Here is a 6,000-nt window from a genome sequence, read left to right on the forward strand (position 1 = left end):
CTCAATACATGACGCCCATACAGTGACAAGATGATATACTGAGGATAGAGTAACAGCAAGCTCATCATAGTGGAAATGTATCTACGATTTTTTGAACACAATCTGACATCAGACAAATCCAAAAGGGGAAGAAATTGCGAAACACGCTCCTCGGAGCATTACCCAAAGAGGTGGCCGAGTGAAATGGACCTGGTGTTGTCAGCTCTCCAGCAGCCTGATGGCTTCGGGCGCAGATAGCAGAGGATAGGTCTCTAATGGCAAGGTCATACCTGAACTGATGCGTAAGGAACATGTCGCAAAGGTGGTCACCAACCCCGTCGAGGCTCTCCTCGGCGGGAGCAATGACCGCCTCCGCGCCTGTTCCAGTGTTGCAAGGGACCGTCGCAGAGGCGGTTACCAACCCCAGCGAAGCTCTTCTCGGCGGGCGGGAATGGTGACTGCATCCGCGCGACAATAACCACGTTGCTATACGGAAGTTCAGATCGACAGCCATCTTTTGAGTGCGATTACTTACTTGTATTGCCCTGTGTGTGACGTCCTGTACCACCGATGCGAGGTCGAGCCGCATGAGGCCTTCGACTGGCACATCCTTCAACACAAACCCGTACTCGGAGTAGCCGAGGAGCTGAATCATGCCTTGTTATCAGAGCTGAGACGCGTCGCGCACGCTGACTTCCATTGTCGTACGGTGTTTCCGTCTGAGCGTGTGCCGGTGCGGCTAGCCTGCGAACGACGGGCGGCCGGCTCCTACAGCTAGGAAGCGGAATGAATTGATGCGGGAGGGACCAGACAGGAACAGGAACGGAAACGCGAGGCGGACGTGGGCGGCCAGAGCCGAGACGGGACACATGTGGGAGAAGACGAGAGAACGAACGGCAAGGGATGCGTGCGGAATGGCCGTCTCAGTGTAAAAGCAGCCCGCGCGGGCGCAGCCGCAAGGAGGATGTTATGGCGCATGCGCACACTCATCCGGGGATCAGATAGACGTGAACAGGCATTACATAGACGGCGCGCGGCACCGGATTGCGTGTACGTATTTCACACGGCAGCATTGACGCCGCCAACAGTGCAGGGCTCCACGGCGTACGCCCGTTCCCCGCGTCCACACTGTCTGTCGCTCCGTCCGAGAAATCAACACTACGATGGAAGTCTTGACTCGAGGCCGTCCGTGGCTGTCACTCCGGCTAGGTCGCAGAGTGGGCCCGTGTTGTCAGCCAGCCGCAGACATGTCGTGCGGCGGTCCCAGAGCTGGCCCAGAGCGCCGCAACGTGCAGAACGCAGCGTGTTCTAAAGGGCAGGAGGGCGGAGGATAATCCCTCGCATGCTCGCGAGATGCAGTCACGCGCCATGACGACGTGATGAATTCCAACGCGAGATGGATGGCCGGCCACGCCGTTCAGTGCAAACGAGTGTGATGTGCGAGGAGTGTCCGCACGCGATCCGCTGCAACACCGGTGTTTGCGTCGCTGTCCAGTACGAACGAGTGCGACGTGCGAGGGGCATCCGCAGCTGATCTGCTACCACTTACATGCTGCACGCGATGCATTGCAAGAGAGGCATTTGCGCGTTCTCAGATGGCCGCACACTGATATCTCGCACAATGGCTGCGTCAGGGCAACCGCGTCGCCTTGTCTTCCCACCACCGGCACGCCTCGATGCTCGACGCTCGCGCGCTCATTTGTGCGGTGCTATCAAGATGAGCCAGCCATATTCGATGTCCGTAATGACACTGTGTGCTAGTACAGTGATGGTTTGTCTGTAGATGGTGTTATCCACTCACGGCAGCATGATGGATCTCTTTGTAGAGAGCCTGAGTAATGTGGTACATAACAGTGTCTGGCATCAAGACCAGTGTCGCGACTTAGGGTCGAGCGACAGTGGAAACACAGACTTTGAAGGATGCTGGGGGCGTTCGACTGGGTCTTCCGAAGCGATGGTGAGCAAGGCTCAAACCTAAGGCTAGGGACAAGAAATGTATTGGTTAGTACAGGTAAGTAAAGGATACAAAGGAGCTTACTGACCTAGGGACAAGAGGTCAAAACTGAGGTCCCTAGGGCAGCAGAGGCCGGCTTATATACATGGGGAGATAAGGGCAGGCTGTGCGCGTTGGTCCGTGCACAGCTGGTCCGTGCGCAGCATGCTGACGCGGCCCCGGGGGCCGGTGAGTCAGAGAGGCTGTGTCAGCGGGGCCCGAGCTGTGCCGCGCACTGCCGTCCTATCTAATCTAATCGTACAGTAGATATGATGTGTCCATATCAGGCAGGTAGTACAGAGGTCGCGGGTTCGAGCCCGCGAAAAGGAAAAAATTAAAAAACGGCTAGACGCCGTGCCAACTCGTGACATTACCCCCCCCTCAACGGCGCATGACCTCATGCGAGGCGCCCTTGCCCATCTCCCACCCGGAGCGGCATCGTGCTTCCGTCAGCGGCGAAGGCATTGGCTGAAAGTTGAGACCACCAAATGTGGCAGCGTTGAGACGACAAGGGGCGTTCGGATTCTTCCGGTGGAAGTCGGCTATGAGGGCCGGCGCATTGGCAACGTTGCGCGCCGGTTCCCATGACATATGCGAATCGTCATAGCCCTTCCACTTGATGAGGTACTGCAGCTGACGCCGGAAGATCCTCGAATCTTTGATCCGCTCAACTTCGTACTCCTCGTCGCCCTCAACCTCGATCGCAGGCGGCTCCTCCGGCTCCCGGCCCGGGATATTGCTACGCATGTACTTGCTCAGCAAGGAGACATGGAATACCGGGTGCACCGGCACCGACTTTGGCAGGACTAATTCGTAATCCAGGTCTCCGAGTTTTTGCCGCATGGTATAAGGCCCGAGGCGCTTGGGACTGAGCTTCTTGCTCGGCTGTTTCAGCTTAAGGTTTCGGGCATCAAGCCAGACCTTGTCCCCCGGCGCAAAGACCGGTGCCTCTTGCACGTGCTTATCGTAGTACACCTTCATACGCTCGGCTGACAGCTCGAGCGCAGAGCGCGTATCATCGCGAATCTCCTTCAGGATTTTGAGCTGATCAGCAGCTGCAGGCATTGCCGACATCGGATTGATCCGCACTTGGATCTCAGGATTGTACCCCTGATGCAGGAAGAATGGGGAGTGCCCAGTCGCGGAGTGAACTCGGTTGTTTAGTGCGAACTCTGCGAGCGGCAACTGTTTTGCCCAATCATCCTGCCTGTGGCTTGTGAAAGCACGCAGGTACTGCTCGATCTCCTGATTCCAGCGCTCAGTCTGGCCATCTGTCTGAGGATGGAACACTGTAGACAGCGCCGGCTCGATCCCTAGTCCCTTGTACACCGCATGGAGATATTTCGAAGCAAACTGGGGACCTCGGTCTGATATGACCTTGGCCGAGGCCCCATGATGCTTGAACACATTGCAGATGTACAGGTCTGCCGCACCTTCTGCCGTCAGGGTCTCATGACAGGCTGAGAAGTGGACCTGCTTGGTAAAGCGGTCGGCGGTAACCAGGATCGAGTCGAATCCATCAGACTTTGGCAAGCCGACGATCATATCGGTCGTGATGATCTGCCACGGGCGCTCGGGGATCTCGTTCGGCTTCAGCGGACCCTGGGGCTTGGCTGGGAATGTTTTGGTACGGTTGCACACGTCGCAGGTGCTTACGTACTCATTGACAAATTTGGACATCCCAGGCCACCAGTAATTCCGTGATACGAGCTCCAGGGTTTTGGCACGACCGCCATGACCGGCGATTGGCGAGTCGTGGTGGATCTTGACAATATCCCACCGGAGCTCCGCGTTCTTTGGGATGTACACGCACCCGCGGAACAGCAGAAGTCCTTGTTCGGCATTCCACTCCTCAAAACCCCTCTGCAGCCGGGGCGGCCCGAGGTCCTGCACCTTTTCAAGTGCCTCGGCCACCTCCCGATCCTTCTCCGAACATTCCCTGATGCACTTCAGAAGAGACTGATCGGCCGTTACCGAGGCATGGCCACGCCTGGCAGAGGCGATGCGGAAGCGCTCTGGCTTGAGAACCACCTGATCGGTGTTATCATCCTCATTGCCGATCTGATGGTCTGATCGACGTGACAGGGCATCAGCCTTTCCATTGGACGTCCCGGCCTTGTGCGTGATGCAGAAGTCGAAGCGAGCCAGGAACAGCGACCAGCGTGCCTGTCGGCGAGTGAGGTGCTGTGACGTGCGCCAGTACTCGAGATTCTTATGATTGGTTACGATCTCGAACTGATTGGGTAACCCCTCGAGATAGTGGCGCCAATCGTCTAGTGCCTCGATGATTGCGAGCATCTCCTTATCGTAGATCTCATAGTTGCGCTGGGCAGGGTCCATAGCGTGAGATCTGAAGGCGATAGGGTGCCATTTGCCGTCGTCCTGCTTCTGCATCAGCACACCGCCAGTAGCGTAGCCCGAGGCGTCAACCTCAATGCGCGTCTCTCGATTAGGGTCGTACAGCGCTAGGACTGGAGTCATCGCAAAGAGCCGCTTGAGCTCATCGAAAGCGTGCTGCTCTTCTTCGCCCCAATGCCATGGGTCGTTCCCTGTGAGTCGGTCGAGTGGTCGCGAGATCTTAGTGAAGTCCTTAATAAAGCGGTGGTAGAAGTTGGAGAACCCCCGGAACTTCTGAACATCTTTCTTGTTCCGGGGTACTGGCCACTCATTAATTCCTTTTAGCTTCGCAGGATCCATCGCTACCTCATCGCCACCGAACACATAGCCGACATAGTCGACCTTGGGAACATCCCATTCGCACTTCTCAGGCTTTAGGAACAGATCATTGTCCTGAAGGCAGCGTAGAACCTCGCGTGTGACCTTCTCATGCTCCTCTTTGTTGGTGGAGAAGATGAGTATGTCATCAAGGTATACGAGGATCTTGTCACCGACGATGAGATTGTGGAAGATTTCGTTCATCATCGCCTGGAAAGTTGCCGGAGAATTGGTGAGACCAAAGAACATCACCAAGGGCTCGTACAACCCTCGGTTAGTCACAAAGGCCGCCTTCCATTCGTCACCGGCCTTGATCCGGACGTTGTTGTATCCCCATCGGACATCGAACTTTGTAAAGAGCGTGGCACCGCGGAGCTTATCCACCATTTCGGCGATTAACGGCAAGGGATAACGATTTTTGACCGTGATCGCGTTGATACGACCTACGAAACCCTAACCCCTAACCTGGGTGCGACCTAAAGGGACTAGAGAGACGGCTTATAGTCTAATGAGAGGGGAGTTAGCAGCAAGGTGTCCCGCGGTTCGAGTGAACACGAGAAACGCCTTTGGGAAAGGTTACGAACAAACGGGTAGGTACGAGGTGGCTTCGACACGTCGTCGAAGCTACTCGGAAGCTGTGGAAAGTTAGCGACGATCGAAGCTCGGCAGAGCTCTTCGATGTATCGTAGAGAGAAGGGACACGATTCGATAGGGGGGGACTTAACTAGGACGCGGTTCGAGGTGCAACGCAGTTCTTCGACAGTAGTCGAAGTCGAAAGGTTCGTCAAGACGGTATCGACGAGTGAACGCAGTGGACGAGGTTTCGAGGTTACGCAGTGAGAAACGAAGTGACGCAGTTGAGGACGTAGACGCAGGGCGAACTCGACTTATGAGCTCTGAACTCGAGGGGGGGAACAGATCTTGTATTTTTGGAGAGAAGTACAACCGATTTTATACTACACAGGACGCTACGACTATTCGAGAGTGGCATACGAGTACAAGGGGCTTTGCATTGTTCCTCAAGAACCTGCCTCACCGAGAGGCACATACCAAGTCCATCGGTAGAGTGACGTCATGCCGAACGCGGAGATGAAGAGCAACATATGGCCACTTCGGACCGGTAGCCGTCGTGAAGGCATGCCGCGAGGTTTGATACCTAATCGGGAAAGACCGGCTACTTCGGTGTGGCTTGGAGCGAAGCGCGCGCTTGGCCGAGCGGCGTCAAGTGGCCCTATTGTTCGCCGAATGCGGAAGATGTTCCGAGATCTACGCACGAGGCATCGGAAAGACCGTGCCGAGCTTCGAGTAAGCGT

Source organism: Postia placenta (assembly GCF_002117355.1).
Source record: "Postia placenta MAD-698-R-SB12 unplaced genomic scaffold POSPLAscaffold_20, whole genome shotgun sequence".
NCBI lineage: Eukaryota > Fungi > Basidiomycota > Agaricomycetes > Polyporales > Adustoporiaceae > Rhodonia > Rhodonia placenta.